Consider the following 22,082-nt stretch of genomic DNA (forward strand, 5'->3'; position numbering starts at 1 on the left):
TAGCCACCTTAGTTACTTGTCCCCTTAATATGGATAAGTACAATCAGCTACCCCTAATAAATGGTGTTGAGGTTCAGGCCTACAGGGACACTGGAGCCAGTGTGACTATGGTCATAGAGAAACTGGTCCACCCTGAACAACACCTACTTGGTCACCAGTACCAAGTAACCGATGCTCACAACAACACACTTAGCCACCCCATGGCTGTTGTAAATCTCAACTGGGGGGGGGGGTTACTGGTCCAAAGAAAGTTGTGGTAGCTTCAGATTTACCTGTAGACTGTCTATTAGGGAATGATTTGGAGACATCAGCTTGGTCAGATGTGGAGTTGGAGGCCCATGCAGCAATGCTGGGCATCCCAGGGCATATTTTTGCTTTGACAAGGGCTCAGGCCAAAAAGCAAAAAGGACAGGGAAGCTTGGATCCTGGAACAATGGACCAAGTGCTCCCTAAAGCTAGGGCTAGTAGAAGCAAACCACTTCCTACTATCCCTCCCTCAACAGTGGATTCTACTTCTGAGGAAGAAGAATTCCCTCCCTGTGCAGAACCTACACCAGAGGAGCTTCAAGCAGACACTGCTGAGCTTTTGGGTGAAGGGGGGCCTGCCAGGGAGGAGCTGAGTGTGGCACAGCAAACCTGTCCCACATTAGAGGGTCTAAGACAGCAAGCTGTCAAACAGGCTAATGGGGATGTCAGTGACTCTCACAGAGTTTACTGGGAGGACAACCTCTTGTACACTGAGGCAAGGGATCCTAAACCTGGAACTGCCAGAAGATTAGTGATCCCTCAGGAGTACAGAAAGTTCCTCCTAACTCTTGCACACAACATTCCCCTAGCTGGGCACCTGGGACAAATGAAAACTTGGGACAGACTGGTTCCCTTGTTTCATTGGCCTAGGATGTCTGAGGACACAAAAGATTTTTGTAAGTCCTGTGAAACCTGTCAAGCCAGTGGCAAGACAGGTGGCACTCCAAAGGCACCCCTTATTCCACTGCCTGTGGTTGGGGTACCCTTTGAAAGGGTAGGGGTTGACATAGTTGGCCCCCTTGACCCTCCTACTGCTTCAGGCAATAGGTTTATCTTGGTGGTAGTGGACCATGCCACAAGATATCCTGAAGCAATTCCTTTAAGGACCACTACAGCACCTGCAGTGGCAAAGGCCCTCCTGGGAATATTTTCCAGGGTGGGCTTCCCAAAGGAAGTAGTATCAGAAAGGGGAAGCAATTTCATGTCTGCATACTTAAAGGCCATGTGGAAGGAGTGTGGTGTAACTTACAAGTTCACTACACCCTATCATCCACAAACAAATGGACTGGTGGAGAGATTTAATAAAACTCTCAAAGGCATGATTATGGGTCTCCCTGAAAAACTCCGCAGGAGATGGGATATTCTGTTACCATGCCTCCTTTTTTCCTACAGGGAGGTACCCCAGAAAGGAGTGGGCTTCAGCCCCTTTGAACTTCTTTTTGGACACCCTGTTAGGGGTCCACTCACACTTGTAAAGGAGGGTTGGGAACAACCTTTAAAAGCTCCTAAGCAAGATATTGTGGATTATGTACTTGGCCTCAGATCAAGGATGGCTGAGTATATGAAAAAGGCCAGTAAAAACCTTCAGGCCAGCCAAGAGCTCCAGAAGCAATGGCATGATCAGAAGGCTGTTTTGGTTCAGTACAAACCAGGGCAGAAAGTGTGGGTCTTGGAGCCTGTGGCCCCAAGAGCACTCCAAGATAAATGGAGTGGACCCCACACAATTGTTGAAAAGAAGGGTGAAGTCACCTACTTAGTTGACTTAGGCACTGCAAGAAGTCCCCTTAGGGTACTCCATGTAAACCGCCTAAAACCCTACTATGACAGGGCTGATCTCACCCTGCTCATGGCAACTGATGAGGGACAGGAAGAAGACAGTGATCCTCTACCTGATTTCTTCTCTTCCACAGAACAAGATGCTCTTGTGGAAGGTGTAGTTTTGGCTGATTGTCTTACTGCTGAGCAGAAAGACCATTGCATAAACCTCCTAGATCAATTCTCTGAACTCTTCTCTACTGTGCCAGGTACCACTTCTTGGTGTGAGCACACTATAGATACTGGAGACAGTTTACCTGTCAAAAGTAAGATCTATAGGCAGCCTGACCATGTCAGGGACTGCATAAAGCAAGAGGTGCAGAAAATGTTAGAACTAGGAGTGGTTGAGCACTCTGAAAGTCCATGGGCTTCTCATGTGGTACTTGTACCAAAACCCCATTCCAAAGATGGAAAGAAGGAAATGCGGTTTTGTGTAGACTATAGAGGTCTCAACCTGGTAACCAAAACTGATGCTCACCCTATACCCAGGGCAGATGAGCTCATAGATACACTGGCATCTGCCAAGTATCTAAGCACTTTTGATTTGACTGCAGGGTATTGGCAGATCAAATTGTCAGAAGATGCTAAACCTAAAACTGCATTTTCAACCATTGGAGGCAATTACCAATTTAAAGTAATGCCTTTTGGTTTGAAAAATGCACCTGCCACTTTTCAAAGGTTGGTGAACACAGTCCTGCAAGGGCTGGAAGCTTTTAGTGCAGCATATTTGGACGATATAGCTGTCTTTAGCTCCAGTTGGGATGATCACCTGGTCCAGCTATGAAAGTTTTAGAGGCCCTGCAAAAGGCAGGCCTCATTATCAAGGCTTCAAAGTGCCAGATAGGGCAGGGTAAGGTGGTTTATCTGGGACACCTTGTTGGTGGGGAACAGATTGCACCACTTCAAGGGAAAATCCAAACAATTATTGATTGGATTCCCCCTACCACTCAGACTCAGGTGAGAGCCTTCCTAGGCCTCACTGGGTATTACAGGAGGTTCATTAAGAACTATGGCTCCATTGCAGCCCCTCTTAATGACCTCACATCCAATAAAATGCCTAAAAAGGTATTATGGACAGCAAACTGTCAGAAAGCTTTTGAGGAGCTGAAGCAGGCCATGTGCTCTGCACCTGTCCTGAAAAGCCCTTGTTACTCTAAAAAATTCTATGTCCAAACTGATGCATCTGAATTAGGAGTAGGGGCAGTCCTATCACAACTTAATTCTGAGGGCCAGGATCAACCTGTTGCTTTTATTAGTAGGAGGTTGACCCCTAGAGAAAAGCGTTGGTCTGCCATAGAGAGGGAGGCCTTTGCTGTGGTCTGGGCTCTGAAGAAGTTGAGGCCATACCTGTTTGGCACTCACTTCATTGTTCAGACAGACCACAAACCTCTACTTTGGCTAAAACAAATGAAAGGTGAAAATCCTAAATTGTTGAGGTGGTCCATATCCCTACAGGGAATGGACTATACAGTGGAACATAGACCTGGGAGTAGCCACTCCAATGCAGATGGACTCTCCAGATATTTCCACTTAGACAATGAAGACTCATCAGGTCATGGCTAGTCTTATTGTCCTTCGTTTGGGGGGGGGGTTGTGTAGGAAAGTACCATCTTGCCTGGCATGTTACCCCCATTTTTCACTGTATATATGTTGTTTTAGTTGTATGTGTCACTGGGACCCTGTTCACCAGGGCCCCAGTGCTCATAAGTGTGCCTGAATGTGTTACCTGTGTAGTGACTAACTGTCTCACTGAGGCTCTGCTAATCAGAACCTCAGTGGTTATGCTCTCTCATTTCTTTCAAATTGTCACTAACAGGCTAGTGACCAATTTTACCAATTTACATTGGCTTACTGGAACACCCTTATAATTCCCTAGTATATGGTACTGAGGTACCCAGGGTATTGGGGTTCCAGGAGATCCATATGGGCTGCAGCATTTCTTTTGCCACCCATAGGGAGCTCTGACAAATCTTACACAGGCCTGCCACTGCAGCCTGAGTGAAATAACATCCACGTTATTTCACAGCCATTTTTCACTGCACTTAAGTAACTTATAAGTCACCTATATGTCTAACCTTTACCTAGTAAAGGTTGGGTGCTATGTTACTTAGTGTGTGGGCACCCTGGCACTAGCCAAGGTACCCCCACATTGTTCAGGGCCAATTCCCCGGACTTTGTGAGTGCGGGGACACCATTACACGCGTGCACTACATATAGGTCACTACCTATATGTAGCTTCACAATGGTAACTCCGAATATGGCCATGTAATATGTCTATGATCATGGAATTGCCCCCTCTATACCATCCTGGCATAGTTGGCACAATCCCATGATCCCAGTGGTCTGTAGCACAGACCCTGGTACTGCCAAACTGCCTTTCCCGGGGTTTCACTGCAGCTGCTGCTGCTGTCAACCCCTCAGACAGGCATCTGCCCTCCTGGGGTCCAGCCAGGCCTGGCCCAGGATGGCAGAACAAAGGACTTCCTCTGAGAGAGGGTGTTACACCCTCTCCCTTTGGAAAATGGTGTGAAGGCAGGGGAGGAGTAGCCTCCCCCAGCCTCTGGAAATGCTTTCTTGGGCACAGATGTGCCCAATTCTGCATAAGCCAGTCTACACCGGTTCAGGGGACCCCTTAGCCCTGCTCTGGCGCGAAACTGGACAAAGGAAAGGGGAGTGACCACTCCCCTGACCTGTACCTCCCCTGGGAGGTGCCCAGAGCTCCTCCAGTGTGCTCCAGACCTCTGCCATCTTGTAAACAGAGGTGCTGCTGGCACACTGGACTGCTCTGAGTGGCCAGTGCCACCAGGTGACGTCAGAGACCCCTTGTGATAGGCTCCTTCAGGTGTTGCTAGCCTATCCTCTCTCCTAGGTAGCCAAACCCTCTTTTCTGGCTATTTAGGGTCTCTGTCTCTCGGGATTCTTTAGATAACGAATGCAAGAGCTCATCCGAGTTCCTCTGCATCTCTCTCTTCACCTTCTGCCAAGGAATCGACTGCTGACCACGCTGGAAGCCTGCAAACCTGCAACATAGTAGCAAAGACGACTACTGCAATCCTGTAACGCTGATCCTGCCGCCTTCTCGACTGTTTTCCTGGTGGTGCATGCTGTGGGGGTAGTCTGCCTCCTCTCTGCACTATAAGCTCCAAAGAAATCTCCCATGGGTCGACTGAATCTTCCCCCTGCAACCCCAGGCACCAAAAAGCTGCATTACCGGTCCCTTGGGTCTCCTCTCAGCACGACGAGCGAGGTCCCTCGAATCCAGCAACTCAGTCCAAGTGACCCCCACAGTCCAGTGACTCTTCAGTCCATGTTTGGTGGAGGTAAGTCCTTGCCTCACCTCGCTAGACTGCATTGTTGGGAACCGTGACTTTTGCAGCTACTCCGGCCCCTGTGCAGTTCCGGCGGAAATCCTTTGTGCCCAGCCAAGCCTGGGTCCACGGCACTCTAACCTGCATTGCACGACTTTCTAAGTTGGTCTCCGGCGACGTGGGACTCCTTTGTGTAACTTCGGGTGAGCACTGTTTCACGCATCCTCGTAGTGCCTGTTTCTGGCACTTCTCCGGGTGCTACCTGCTGCTAAGAGGGCTCCTTTTCTTGCTCGACGTCCCCTCTACCTCCTGATCCAATTTGCGACCTCCTGGTCCCTCCGGGCCCACAGCAGCGTCCAAAAACGCTAACCGCACGATTTGCAGCTAGCAAGGCTTGTTGGCGTTCTTTCGGCGGGAAAACACTTTTGCACGACTCTACAAGGCGAGCGGAATTCGTCCTCCAAAGGCAAAGTCTCTAGCCCTTTGCGTTCCTGCAGAAACCGCAGCTTCTTCTGTCCAGTAGAAGCTTCTTTGCACCCGCAGCTGGCATTTCCTGGGCATCTGCCCATCTCCGACTTGCTTGTGACTTTTGGACTTGGTCCCCTTGTTCCACAGGTACCCCAGATTGGAAATCCAGCATTGTTGCATTGTTGGTTTGTGTCTTTCCTGCCTTATTCCCCTATCACGACTTCTTTGTCCTTTGGGGAACTTTAGTGCACTTTGCACTCACTTTTCAGGGTCTTGGGGTGGGCTATTTTTCTAACCCTCACTATTTTCTAATAGTCCCAGCGACCCTCTACAAGGTCACATAGGTTTGGGGTCCATTCGTGGTTCGCATTCCACTTCTGGAGTATATGGTTTGTGTTGCCCCTATCCCTATGTGTCTCCATTGCATCCTATTGTAACTATACATTGTTTGCACTGTTTTCTAAGACTATACTGCATATTTTTGCTATTGTGTATATATATCTTGTGTATATTTCCTATCCTCTCACTGAGGGTACACTCTGAGATACTTTGGCATATTGTCATAAAAATAAAGTACCTTTATTTTTAGTATAACTGTGTATTGTGTTTTCTTATGATATTGTGCATATGACACTAAGTGGTACTGTAGTAGCTTCACACGTCTCCTAGTTCAGCCTAAGCTGCTCTGCTAAGCTACCATTATCTATCAGCCTAAGCTGCTAGACACCCTATACACTAATAAGGGATAACTGGGCCTGGTGCAAGGTGCAAGTACCCCTTGGTACTCACTACAAGCCAGTCCAGCCTCCTACACACTGTACATCTTTTCAATGTTACATTTGGAGCACCTAGTATGCTCGTCTCATACCTTGTCAGTCTTGCACCATTCAAATACTGTGTTTCCGTCCTTGTCAGTAAAATCTCAACAGAGTGAGGTACCATTACCGTCAAAGGGTATCCCATCACTACTCCCTCACATTGTGAAAGGCTTTTACCAACAGCGGCAACCGCCCGCAGACAGCCTGGTAAAGCTGCTGCGACTGGGTCCAAGGTAGCTGAAAAATAGGCTACTGGGCGATAAGCACCTCCATGGACCTGTGTCAAAACAGACAAAGAGCAAGCATCACGTTCATGACAAAACAATGTGAATGGCTTAGTGTAATCAGGCATTCCCAATGCTGGAGCACTGCACAAACTGTCTCTCAACTCAGTAAATGCTTTCATCTGATCTTCATCTAGCGTAATGGGGTTAGTGACCTCCTTATGTGTCAGTTGCTGCAATGGTTTGGCAATCCCAGCAAAATTTGGAATCCACTGACGACAATAACCTACCATTCCCAGAAACATTCTGACATCTCTCTGTGAAGTTGGAGGACTTTTCTGCAGTATCATCGTAATCCTCTCTCTGGAAATTCTCCTCGACCCTTTCTCAATTAGGTGTCCCAAGTATTTCACTGATTTCTGACAGCACTGCAATTTCAAGGGTGACCCTTTATGTCCAAATTTTCCCAAATGATTCAACAGGGCAATCGAGTCGTACTTAAACTCTTCCCTTGTCCTGGATGCAATTAGCAAATCATAAATGTACTGCACTCGAGTCGATTGGTACAGTAGTTCCAATGACTCCAAATTCTTTTTCAGGATCTGCTTGAACAGAGACGGTGACTCCGTATACCCTTGTGGAAGCCTGCACCAGCTGTAGACTGTGAACCACTCTGCATCGCATGGAATCTGAAACAGTACCAGTATCACTGCTGGGTTCGGCACTACAGGACAACACTTAACCACCATGTCATTCACTTTTCGCAAGTCCTGCACAAAGCGTACTTTTCCACACGCCTTCTTCAAGCCCATAATCAGTGAATTTCATGGACTGCTCAACACTTCTTTCAAAACCCCTTGTTTCAGAAAATCTCCAATTATCTGCATCACTTTCATCAGAACATCTTGTGTCATGTTATACTGTGGAACCTGCGGAAACAATACATTTGGCCTCAGAGTAATCTTAATCCTCTCCACTCCCTTGATCAAGCCCACTGCTTTATCTGTCAGGTCCCACACGTTCTCCTGTACTGTTCCCTGCAAGTCTGCATGCAATTCTTTCACAGTAATCATTGGGAAAAACTCAATCAGCGGGTACACTTCATTAATATTTTCCTTCTCAGTTTCAGGTGTCTGTTCTTCCTCATCATCACTATTAGTCTGATCCTCTATTCCTGCAGTCGAACAACTAATGGAACATTTGGTCTTGCATAACAAGTCCCTTCCCAGTAGAGATACTAGACTTGAGTCGCAAACTACAAATTTATGCAATCCCTGAAAATTGCCAATCTCAACCTGTACTGGATCTGTGAACGGATTTGTCAATTGTCTGTTTGTTACTCCCAAAACAACTTGAACTGTTCTGCCTGAAAGAGGTAAGTTTGGAACTTCTGCACTTCTCACTGTAGAGCGCTTAGCTCCTGTGTCCACTAAGAATGAGACTCTGTGACCCATAACCTTTCCGTTCACAAAAGGTCCTCTCTGATCTACCTCTCAGGATGCTGCAAGCATATATGGCTCTTCATCCAAACTAATACTCATCCATTCTTCATTTATTTCATTCTTACTATGTAACGGGAATTGGTGCACTGTGTTATTACTTCTGTCTTGTCTTTGACCTGTGACCTGCGGAGTAAGCATCATCTGTTGCTGTTCCATCGGGGCTTGAGGTATCTGCATTTGCTGTCTAGGTACCATAGGAACCTGCTGCTGCATTGGTTGTAACTGTGTCACTTGTGCACTTGCACCTACTGCATGGGTTAAAAATTCTGCACTTGATTCTGAAGATTTGGATGAAGTCCTCCCATTCTAGGGACTTTCACAGATTGAAATGTATTGACATCACCACCTTGCTGAACAACACCATCCTGCACCATCAACGGACACTCCCGCTTCCAGTGTCCCACGTTTCTGCACAGATGACACAGTAACATCCTTTTCATCCCTTTATTGTGTTTCTTATAAATAAATATTATTAATGTTTGATAGTATTATCGCTTATGATTTTTCTTTCTTGTTCTTTGTGTATGACATGCAAGAGAGAGATGTTGTTATAGCTTTGGTAGATTACCCTTGATCTCTCTCTTTATTGATTTAGGGGCACTGCTTTCTACTTGGTTTACATCATTCTGGACCACCAAAGTACCCAAATCCGGACCACGATTCATATTGATTCCATGACCCCTACCTCTTATCTGAGGTTGGAACATGACAGTTCCTTGCTGCTGCTGTATCTGTTGCACTAAAGCTCCTGTCTGAGTTGCCTTGATTTGCATCACCATTGCTTTCTCCTTCAACTTTTTCTGCTTCTACTCAATCTCATCACTACAGTATTTTGCATACTGCAACACCTCATCAATCGGTTTTGCTTGCCAACAGATCAAAAGACTCTTAATCATCTGCCCTATTTCAGGTCTCAATCCTTCAACGAACCTGAACACAAAGTGCAACATGTCTTTTAGCTCAATTGCTTCTTTACCACCGTGCTCCTTGAACGCCATCAGCAGTCTTTCATAATAGGTATGTATTGACTCTTTCACCTCCTGCACTGTTCTGTCAATTCTCTGCCAGTCAATATTTTTAGGCAAGATTCTCATCTTTATGAACTCAATAACCTTATAATAATGTTGCATCACTTCAGGTGATGGTGCACCTAAACTCTATCACTTTCTGGTTCACTCATTGGCCAATCCACTGCTCTCTTACATTCAACCCACAAGTCAGCTGCAACCACTATTTCCAACAAGGTATTCAAGTCTTCCAACAGACATTTAAAAAGCTTCACAAATCTATCTGTCTGCTGGTACCACTCATCCGGTTTCTCTCTCAGTTTTGGATAATCATTTGTGAATGACAGAATATCACCCCTGTGCCAAGGAACATGAACAAACTGTCCTCCTGGAATTTCCCTCATTGGTAAAAATTTTACTGGATCCTTTTCTTTCTGAACACCTTCAGACCCTTCTTGTGAATCTCGTTTCCATTTATCCTTCTTCTTTGCCCATCTGCCTTCCCACTTTTCTAATGCTCCCCAAATCTGAGCACTCTGCAACAATTCTTTTAGATGCGCTTTCATCCCTCCTGACCTCATGTGTTCAAAACCTTTTGCCTCGAAATCTAACCTATAACTCTTCTTCAAGTGTTTTGTTCTCTCAATCTCTATGTCATGTTTGTTTGCTAGATCTGCCAATTTCTGATGTACCTTGCCCACTTCTCTCGTAATCCTCGGACACAAGTATCTCAGCTCTTCTTCTGTATAGGATTCTAATCTATTCACTCCCATCGTTCCCTCAACTACCTTGGTTATTTCTGTAGCCAGCCTTACACGATTTATCTGCTCTTCACCCTTGGACGCATTTGCGGCGTATTCAAACTATTCAACCACTCATTCAATTGCTGTGCTGTCAATCCCTGTAATGAGATATTACTCGCATTCGGCATTGGCACCTGTTGTACCACTGCACCTGGAGTTTGCGGTGTCAAAAGCTTCAGGCTCTGACTTGCACTCAGACCATTTACCGCATCTGGAAGCGCAACAAGTGGACTAAGATCCATTAATGGTCTAGATCCATCAAAGGTCTGACCCATAGACGATATCACCTGAAAATAATCTCTCACTCCCCTCCTCACGAGGCTCTGTGACATTTCACCCTGTTCTCCTGCATTCAATTTCTTTTGTGCAAACAATGGTACAGCTGGACCAACAGTAATCGGCAGCGATATTGCATCTGGTGCTGCTCTGACACTCACATTTTGTGGAAGGGCTGCTCCCATACTCTGATTCATTCCTGGTGTTACATCTGACTGTGTCCCAGTCATGTGCGTGAACTTCAGAAAACCCTGTGGCTGTGCCTGAGGCAACAACATTGGAGTCGGCTCAGTCTGAACTAGCATTGGCCTCGGAAGCACTTGCTCCGACGGCACCACTAAGTTCGAAGTTGTTTTAAGAATTGGTACATCTAGATAAATTCTCTGATTCAATGAATCTGCGCTTGGACCACCGAAGCAGTCAATGCATTAGGAGTACTCTGTACTACCTCTTGTACTTGCCCATTATTTGTCTGCACTGGACCACTGTTCCCGTCACTTGAGCTGGAGCAGTCAAAACAGAACTGATATTTGGACCTTCTTCATGCGCCACATATGGCGGAGGTCAGTCCATCAATATCTGTGTGATAAGATCCTCAACATCTGAATCTTCTTCTTCCACATAAGTCTTGACTTATCTCCTGAACCCTTATCACTCTTGCCAGCATCCTTTTTCTCTTCTGACTCATCTTTCTCTGCAATATTAGGAAACAACCTAACACCCTGTAATGTTGTCCTTCTCCACCTCTTCTGTTCCCAATCCCACCTTGCCTCTGCTAAGGACCTCTGTACCTTCCTTACTCTCCTTTGGAATTTCATCTCCTGCTGCTGTCTGGCTACGAGCTCCCAAACTGCTAAAGCCCCAAACTCTGCCGGTCTTGTCTCATATAGTGTCATTCGCAACTGATCCAAAATTCTCAAATTAAACGTTCCATGCTCCGGAAAGGCTAAAGCTCCCTGTTTCTCTGTCAATTTGCACCACTGCTTTAAAAAAGACATGGTGTGACACCTCGCTCCTCCATCACAATAAATGCCGGAGAATTTTCCGGTGGGGTAGGCTCCCCAACTGTTGCCTTAATGTAAGAATCACCGTTCATGTGACTTCTGAACGCTTTGAAAAACTTAGTTTTGCTATTTTTGTATATTTGATTCAATAAGGAAATGACTTTTACTCCCAAGATTCCTTTCACCCTCTTACTCAACCAATTGCCTCTTCTGGACGGCTGCCAATCTGGTCGCACTCTTCTCACTAACCAACCTATCCCAGCGCGGCTCCCTCTGACATCACACTCACACACTGTGGCGGCTTGTCCTCATAAACTCCAGTTCACACAAACTAATGCAAAATATTGCGAGCACTAACCAAAACCAATAACCAAAACAAACATGCTGGTTTACTAGAGGAAGCTACACAATAGCTTCAGAGACCTTACAGACTTTCACTGATGGCCCTTTCGCTCATGCAGCTTTTCCTCTTTCTCAGTCTCCCACATTCGCAAGTAAAATTCGACCCGCAAATTTCACTCTCAACTGATCAATGGGTCTGTCCTGGTGCACATAGGAGTCGTCAAATCTCAGTAAAAAATGTATCTTACTCGCTTAACTCACACACTTGTTGACAACGCCCGGTCAACCTACTAAATCAGACAGATTTAACATATAACCAAGTGTCTCCTACACTTGTCAATATACTCTGGATTCTTAGACCATGCAGGGTCCGTACATCACCAACAACCAGATGGACAATTTTTGAGCACAAAGCACCACACACATATGAAGTTCGACGACTTCCCTACTCTCATCCTGCGGAGTACACACACTCCTAATAAACCTCAACTGGAGTACGCACCTCCCTACTTACCTCTTATACATTACAAATCACCTGCGGTCTGCTTAAGCTTTTGCAAGCGCAATCTCCCGCTTTCACACTATCACGATTTCGCCGAGAACATACCCACTTTACTAGTGGGATCCAGGATCTGGGAAAGTCATTTCTGGGCTTAAGGGGACATCATCTTTGCTACAATTGCCATTACGAAAAACAAAAATTCAAACCTCATAACATGAACAACTAACCCTAACTTAAACCTCCACCATAATCATTAATCACCACATAACTAGTTCTCCAAGGAAACTAACCATCAAGCTGCTACCAAAAACTGCTAGCGCGCCTGGTCCTTAGTAAGTAAACGTGCAAGGGGACGCGTATAGACCGATTAACCTATTGGATCGCATGGAGTATCCTAGCCATGTAGTGACCAATGTTATCAATATTCAATATAACCCATCAATAACCACTAAGAGAATCGTTAATTATTAGACAATTACATCAACATTTAATGAATAACCACAACTCAATATACGTTTTAATAATTTTTATTTCCCTATAAGTTGCAATTCTAGTGCATAAGGTTAACTCAAACTTTATTCAATCAGCTCAGAAATTAGTTTATTAGCGACCACCAATAACACAATCTAATCAGAATTCGAGAAAACATATGCTCTAATGCTCCAGCATAAGCCTACAAAGAAGAATATGTCAACATCAATAGCAGAGTTCAGCAATCAGTTTGTCAATCATTTGTTACTGTCAACGTCACCCAAAGAATCCTACCTAACCCAGATTAGCATTTAGCATGTGGGACTTCATGCAAAAACAATTTAGAAACGTGAATTTTGAAAAACATCTAGCTAAGAGAAAAACTATTTAAACAGCGCAGTTGGTACCTAGAAGAAAAGGCACAAAGTTAATCAGTCATAGCTACCTATCCACGGAATGGATCAGCAACAAAGTCAGTCTTCATCTTCAGGTCATCAACTGATCAGCAATGCATCAGGCTCTCAGCACATGAGTCCAATGACAGAATCTCGAATCGTGTCTTCTGGCATCAGAATTTCACCCCTCACATCTGAAGTTTTAGCCCCTTTGTCATGACTTTTTAGTAAGGTTTTCCAGTCCATCCCCCTAATTCCTAACTGGTCAATTAGTCTTCAGATATGACTCTACCCAATAAAATTAATTTTGCAAATCATCGAATTCTAATATTACGCTGTTCTAAGTTCATTGATTGGTTCACTGCACGATGTCCTCATCATCCGGCTCATCAGGTATTGAAAATGTTGCATCTTCTTCTCCAGTCAGTGTCTCTATTGTTTGAGTCCTGGGAAAGTACATCAAGTCTGCCTTACACCAAATTGTAACAATTTTAGTTCCATCATCTCCTGTCCATTGGTACATTGCAGAAAACTCTAGCAAAGCAGAATTAATACAAGTGGTCAAGGTTAGTTTAACACAGTCGCTTTCCTCCAGCATGCTCTAATAATTCAGCTTCTGCATGAGGCCTGGCAACTAGGCCACAACTTGGGCTCTACAATATAATGCAAAACACAGGTTATATATCTCAATATGTCATATTACTACATTATTATTACATATTTTCATTATTTCATTCATTTTTAATCATCTTAGTACAATTTCGTATAAGTGGCCACCATTCTCAGTGGGCAAATTTTCAAACATGCACATTATTTTCTCTACAATTAATTTCTCTATGAACGTTTTTGTTAATCAAAACCCATAAACATTCATTAATAATTTCTAATTAGCATATCTGCTTCAACAACCCCAAGCCCTGGGGATCACCACCTCCGGGGCTTCTATAAGGATATATGCGGGCCCATTGGCCCCCCTGTCCTAGGGACTACCACTGCTGTGGCAAACAGAAAACAATTGAAAGGGGGCCATTTCAGACCCCCATTAGCCCCAGGACCACCACCCCAAGGGCTTTCTAAACATTGGAAGGGGGCCCACGCAGCCCCTCTTGACATGCCACTGATGGCCCTGGGGACCGACATCCCCAAGGGCCAGCTCCTGCTGTGTCCCAGGGGTGCCCACCCCCGATACATAGCTGTTTGCTGTGGCTTGGCTGCAGCCAAGTCACAGCAAACACTCTGCTGTTTGACAGCTTGACCTGTAAAGCGTGCAGAGGACAGAGATGAAATGCTTCAGCAAGCACAGAGCTGTGTCAAAGCAGCTCTGTGCTTGCTGAAGCATTGGCACTGCAGACGAAGCCTCAAGGCTTCTCCTGCAGTGCCAGGTAGCATATAAGGACATTAAATTATAATAAATAATTGTTATAAAAATAAATAAATAAATACATAAAGAGGGACCACGGGGAGCCCTTAAAGGGATTTTCTTTTTAAACACAACTCCATAGCTCAGTGTGAAGATCGCAGACATTCACATGCAGACCAGACTCATTTCCCTATTTTTTATAACAATATTTTAATAAAAAAATTATAAATACATTTATTATTTTAAATTCAACATAAATATGAGCTGTTACAGTTCTAAAAAACGTTGCTTCTCTCTCACTTTTCTTCTCTTTCTCTCTTTCAATCATTTCTCCTACTCAGACACTTAAGCACCCACTCACAGACCCTCTCAAACACTCACGCACACACTCACAGACCCATTCAAACACTCACGCACCCACTCACAGACCCCCGATACCCTCATGCACCCAGTCACAGACCTGCGCACACACTGACACACCCAGTAAAACACTGATGTAACCACTCTCACACCTAGACAGACAGACAGATAACCTGACAGCCACTCTCAACCCCAAATATACCCTCTCCCACCTATTTTCACACCCAGAGAAGCAGCGGCCAATTCCCGTCATGCACGGCCAAAACAATGTGCACATTGTGGTTTTGGGTGGTTAGGGGGTGTTGGCCCCTGGGTCTGGCTTGCAGGCCAGGTTTTTATGGCAACCTCCCCTGTGCACAGGTGAAGGCTGTGCATGGTGCAAGGTTGGGTGCTCTTAGAGGGTTGGCCTCAAGGACTGGTGGCAGGCCAGGACCTGTGGCCAACCGCTGCCACACACGACCAAAGGCCATGTGTGGCGGTGGTTGGTTGAACGTATAGTAATAAAAATTTAAATTACTATACATTAAAAAAAAACATTGAAATTCACTGACAAAATAAAAGTTACAGGGACATTATAGTTACAAGATAGAATTTAAATAACATAGAAATGCACTTAAAAAAACAAAGGTTCAAGGACGTTATAGTCAGGCTCAGATTTTAACCGTACCAAAACCATAGAAATTCACCAGTTATAGTTAGAGTTACCTCAAGTATGCCATCATTCATAACATCATTAATAATATCAATGAGTTATAGTTACTTGAAATAACTTTAACTACCCACTATAACCACCCAACCCTGCGGCATGCACGGGCTTTTGCCGTGAGCGGCAGAGTTGGCTCCAGAACCTGACCTTTGGCCAGGCCTTGCGGCCAACCCCCTCTTGCCACCGAACCCTGCTTGGCTGTGCTTGGCAGGGGTTGGCCACATGGCCTGACCTGAGGCCAGGAACTGGGGCCAAATCTTATAACCTCCCAACCGCAAGTCACACAAGGCCTTTGCCTGTTCGTGGCAGGGGTTGGATCTCAGCATCAGTTGACAAGAAATAATCCACTGGACACAGTCACTACATGAGATATTGTACTCAAAAAAGAAAGGATGCAAACACCTCCGCAGATAACTTTTCAATGTCAAAATGCAGCAAAAAAAGTGCTTTTTCTTCACCATGCACAAGAAATGTGGATGATTAGTACTTTACAGAAGTGGAGCTTCAACTTGAGCACCTCCTTTGTTTATAGCTGTAAGTGCTTTCTGTTGAGGTTTCATTTCTGTGAAATGAGCATCGTGCTGAAATAAATCCTGCCATATGTATTTACACAAGAAGAGCTTCCATTTTATGCAAAATGTCTACTCAACTGGAATTCTTTCTACTGGCTAATAATAAGTGCTACCTCATTGGGTAAATGTATAGCACATCTCCTACACTATGGCTGCGTAAAGGATGCTGAGGAAATATTTTCAGTGAGCTTGTTTGTCTGTAACTTTGCCAATGTGTTGCTCCACAAGCGTCTTTATCAGATATTTATACAAGGTGAAACTGCATAGGATACACAATTGAATGATTTGTACTTTACAAGTGGTTATGGGGAGCGCAGGGGCAGCCTGAAGGCCCCAGTAGCACCAGCTGGCTCCCATCTCTTGTGGGAGCCAGCTTTGCTCCTTTAAACAGGTTAAATAGCAGCTCCCTGTGTTTGGGAGCAATGTTTTCATCTATTTCTCCGCCCGCATGTTAGCAAGCAGGGAAAGAGATGAAAATGCCTCTTTCAGCAAGTCGGAGCATTTTTAATGCTCCTGCTTGCCGAAAGCAAACTGTTTGCTTTTGCAGGCAGGAGCTTTCAGCTCCCACCAAGCAAAAGCAAACAGCTACCTCCCATGGGTAGGCACCTCAGGAGGTAGCAGGAGCCATCCCCACAACCTCCCTAATGATTTAATTTTTTCCCCCCAGCGAGGTGGTGGTCCCCGGGGAATTTGAAAGCCCTAGGATGGGGTCTCATGCAGCTCCCACCTCCTCATGTTTATATAGACCCGTATGCCGCTAGGACCTTGTCCACCCTGAGGCAAAATTAATAGCAAACGTGGGAGACCACACTTGCTTTTTTTCTAAATTCACAGTGAAATTTGCAAATATTTTTGAATTTCACCATGAATTTAAAATAAAAATTCTACAGGACGCGTACCCAGGCTTGGGATTTTGGGTAAACATACCCTGACCACATTTCTTTTTTTTGCATCCATTTTTGAGACTCAGGTGAAGCTGAATCTCAAAATAGCTGCCAACACTTACTGGTTGAAATGTTGGCAACAACAGGTCTCTGCACGTGATCGGTAGGATTTACCAAGTGTTCGCACCTCTAGATATACAAATTTGAATTTCCTATAATATCTCCTAAACTACTGAACAGATTTACATCAAATAATGAAACGTGTAATCTGCAGACCAAAAGCTATCTTTGCACCAAATTTGGTGTGATTCCGTCCAGAGGTTTGGGCTGTAGTTGTGTTGAAAACTCCTATGGGAATTAACGTGGAAAATTAGCTTTTTTTGACCACCCCTCTTTTTCTCGCCCCCACGTCATGGATCACCCCAAAACTTTTCATGCACAACAAGATTGTTGGGCACACTTTTTGGGGAGAATTTTGTGAAGATTCATCAAACGGTGCCAAAGATCTAGGCAAGTCAAAAACTTATTTTATATGGAAACTAGGTCCTTACTAATATTACCTATGTGCAATCGCCAGGCTTTATATATGTGTGTGTGTATGTGTGTGGGTGTGTGCATGTGTGTGTGTATAGAGCGAGAGATTTTATAGATTTTTTGCAGGATTACCAAGGCAGACATATACATGCATTTCATAAGAAAACAAAACAAAAAAGAACTGGTGTGTTTTGCTATTAGGAAAACGTAAAAATTCATGGTGCTTCCATTAACAAACAGGCAGGCTTGAAAAGTTATGGAAGTTGACTTTCTGTTCAAAGGGCAAAAGTAAGTGTTTTGTCTTTTGTAAAAGAGGTTGTATTACATTTGAGGTAGAATGGCTGGGAAAACAGACTTGCTTTTGGAAAAACATACAAAAAGGAAGAGCATTCCTTTCAGAAACAATACGATTAATGTGACTTCATGTAACAAAGGGTGACATCAGGCTTTCTATTATTAAGAGAACTTCCAGAAGGGTAGTGTCTCAGTTACCAAACAGGCAGATTTACAATGTAGGTTCCACTGGTATGGAGGGGGTTTGGTGTGTTATGGAGGATATGTAAAAAGGTGACATCCACAAATTAAGGGCCTGATTTAGATATTGGCAAAGGAGATATCCCATCCGCCAAAATCTAAATCCCATTATATCCAGTGGAATTTAGCTCTCGGCAGGCGGGATATCATTCATTGCTGTGACAGAGTAACTCCTCCGCCAAGTTCTAAATCAGGCCCTTTATCTTTTTCAAGCACCTTTCATAATAAGTGAAGTAGGACTACATTTAGAAAAAATAAATTGAAAGAACCATGTGATCTTTCAGAAGCTTTGTGAGGCACTGCAATGGCAGCAGAGTGAATGATGAAAAAATAAATACAAAGAGGCCCATTCAAATATAGACAGTATTACAGTACAACCAAGCATGCTTTGTATTTTTCCTCCAGTTAAAGAAATAGAAAGAGGGCTTTGTGCGAAATGCAGGCTTTATAGGGCAATCCAGTCATTTGTGTAATCAATGGAACTCTAAACAACCCCTGTTTAGATCATTTGGAACAACGTTAATGCAAAGCTAATGAAAACCTATGATGTACAATACCAATACTTTTAGTAGGCTTTGGGTCAGCCTTTTGTTTATCATTGGTTGGCATTTTTGTCAACTGCATTTGCCTGCTTCTTATATGATAGCTTACCTTCTCCTTCTCATGGCTGTCCCTCTTCTGAAGCATAGCATCTTCATCGTCCTTGTTACTGAATGACTTGATCCCTCCATGGCTTACATTCAGGGGACTACATTTTCCCTTTGGATTCAGCACTCCACTGGAGTGCATGGGTTTTTCTTTTTTCTCCTTCTTGTCCCCTATCTCTTTTGTGCTGCTTCCTCAGCCCCCTTACTCTCGCCTCGTTACTGTCCCCAGCCCATACATTGATAGTTTCTTAGCACAAAATACACCCTTGCATCCAAAATAGACTTGAGGATGCATTGTGTGCTAAGAAAATAGTGCTAGATGCAACAGAACACAAACAGCAAAGCGAGCAGCCACTCACACTCGTAAATGTGCTCTTGCAGTACTATTTTTTCCCCCCAAATTACATTATTATCGGAATTACCAAAATGCATCTGATTACTCCAGCATAATTGAGATTCTTTTGAGTCACATACTGTACCTCTCATAAGGGGTTTGGACCTTGGCTACTCTTGGAGTGCTCAGGTATCTGAAAGAAATGGGCTCCATCTGATTTGAGAAAAGGGTGGAGTGGACATAGGGATATGTTAGTTACATTCTTCATAGTAAGATAGTCGCCTAACTCACAGAGGAGTGCAAGTTACAAATAAAATAACCCTTAATTTAGAGTGTCATTGGTCTCTGCATAACCATTCAATCCATCCACACATTATGTACTCATCAATTCATCTAAGCACTCATTCACTCACACATTAATCCATTCATGCATTCATTCAACACTGACTCATTTTCACATTCACCCACTCACCCATTTAGGTTACCACATACACAATCTTGCCAAACCATAAAGTTGCACATACAGAAGTTGTGGCTTTGTTTGTTCCTGTTATTTAAGCATCGTTTCACAACCCAATTACCTTCCTGTCTTGAAAAAGAAGATATGTTGCCAAATGCCTATCAGGAAAGGTTTCAGGATGGAGAAGGCAGGGGATAAAATGGAGTATACATACATCTAAAATAATTATTTGTATAGCTTGGTATTATCTTAGACATCTGAATATTGACTTAGAATGGTCACAAAGTGACACTGATCACAACTGCTCATCTCAAATCATTTTGAGAGAGGTTTTGACTTGGTTCACTGGCCCTTTATATTTCAGTTACTAGCCCAGATGAATTTTAAAGTGGTATTCCAGAGATATATCTGAGCCCTTTTTACTGTCACCTGGGCAGCTGTTAGGGTTAACGTATCTCTCTTCTCCCCCTTTGCTATACAGATGGCAACGAGACAATGTGCCCCCTCTTACCCCTTTTATTTGTATTAGTTATTGAGCCACTGTCCTTCGTGACAGCTCCCCCCGTTGCTGCTTCACTCCCTCCCTGGTTACTGAACTGTTCACTTTGTTTTTGTGTTATTGTGCCCAGCCTTGTTTACCTCATCCTTGTTTAACTTTGTTCAACTTGCTTTGTTTTGTACTGCCTTTGTTAATTGAAGTTGTTTCTTCACCTGCTCACTTTCCTGCTGTTTTCCCCACAACTTTTTCCCAACACAACTCCCTGTCGCTTCCCCCCTTTGAAGGCTCCAATCGCTGCCTTCCAGCATCCCTTCCTCCTCTGAGGATCTACTTAAAGGAGGCAGCAGTGCAGCCCCATTAAGCAGGTCCTTTGTAACAGCTTCCCTTCCTGCTTTACTGCATCCATGGTTCCTGAATTGTTTACTTTGTTATTGTGTCATTGCGCTCAACCTTGTTTAACTCATCTTTGTTTGATCTTGTTCAACATGTTTAGTTTTGTACTGCCTTTGTTGATTTCTATTGGTTCTCAGCTCGCTCGCTTTCCCGCCATTTGTCCTGTCACTTTTTCACACTGCATCTCCCTTTCACTTCCTGCCCTCACAAGCCCTCATTTCCTTCCAGTGTCCCTGCCTCCTCTCAGGACCTACTTAATGAAGGCCGTAACATCAAACGCATGCCAAAGGCAAGTCTGTGCCCGTCCTCACCTAGACTGCACACAGCACTAGGAACCCTGGTTCTCCCACCACACTCCAATACACTGTCCCGGAGCTCCAAGCCCTAGACCCCCGACTCCGCAACAACAACTGCTGCTGCCCTTCTCCATGATCAGCAGTAGGATCTTTTACCTGCCGGAAGTGTCTCTTCTTCTGCAACACCGGAGCACCCTAATGCACAACAACCACCAGCACACTGACCACGACAACCACGACTGCTTCAGAACAACTCCATTGCCTCCTGCTCTAAGCACGGTCACTTTGCAAGCACACCATTGAGATCTGGGACACCATCACCTCCCATAATCAACGTTGTCTTTCTCATCGAGACCTAGTTCATCCCTGCATCTGCTCCTGACATTGCTGCAACAACTCCAGATACCAAGAAGATAGCATACTGGGACACATCAACAGACACTGAGACGAATTAGCCATCTTCCATAAAGAAACCACCGCTACAGACATCGCCATTCCGACCATGGAATACTTCAATTTCCAACTCCAAATCGATGGCAAAACCACCATCAGAGGCACCCTCCCTTACAGACCTCCAGGATCATGTCCCAGCTTCGGCGGCACCATTTGCAAATTCATCACCCTGCTCTCCATTGATTCCAAACACTACATATCCCTCAGAGACCTCAATTTTCACCTCAATGACGCAAACACCACCAACCACCTTGAAAGCATGAACAACATGAGCTTCACACACCTAGCCATTGACCCCACACACTACACAGGACACGCTCAACCCATTTTCACAGCCAGTGACAGAGTCAAGTACAGCCATTTCACTAAGCTCACCAGGACAGACCACACCATCATCAACTTCACCATCACAGGATCCTCCGGCATTGCCACCAAGTCTTCCTGCACCTCACACTGCAGCTAGAACAAAGTATCAGAGAACCAGTGGACCGATGCTGTCAACACCTCCCATCCTAACACCAAAACCAACCTACAACAGGGTGTCAAGAACTTCTCCACCTGGATCACCAATTACACTGATAGAATTACCCCTGTCAAGCCCATCAAACTCAAAAGACTCACCAAACAGGCCTGTTGGTACACCACGGAACTGAGAAATATGAGATGCAACTGTAAGCAGCTAGAAATTAAAAGGCCCATTAACAAGAAGCTCAGAGAACATGCCATTTCAAGACGCTCCGTAACCAATACCACCAACTAATGAAAGAGACAAAGAGGATTGCCCTGGGTGACCTCATCAAAACTAGCTCTAACCCCAGCAAAGAACTCTTCAGCCCTGTCAGAGAGTTATCCAACTCCTCAACCACTGAAAACATCTTCTCCCCTTCTCAGGAAGTCTGTGACACACTGGTAGATGTCTTCCATGACAAAATCTCTGCCATCTACAAAACCTTCAAACCCCAACCCAGCACTGCTGTCACCGTCATTCTCCTCACTCCCACAGATGCAAACTCTGTTGCTATCTCTGACCACCTGCTCATCGCCTGGGATCTGATCACCACACAAAACACCACAGCCATCACATACTC

Source organism: Pleurodeles waltl, chromosome 12 (assembly GCF_031143425.1).
Source record: "Pleurodeles waltl isolate 20211129_DDA chromosome 12, aPleWal1.hap1.20221129, whole genome shotgun sequence".
Lineage (NCBI taxonomy): Eukaryota > Metazoa > Chordata > Amphibia > Caudata > Salamandridae > Pleurodeles > Pleurodeles waltl.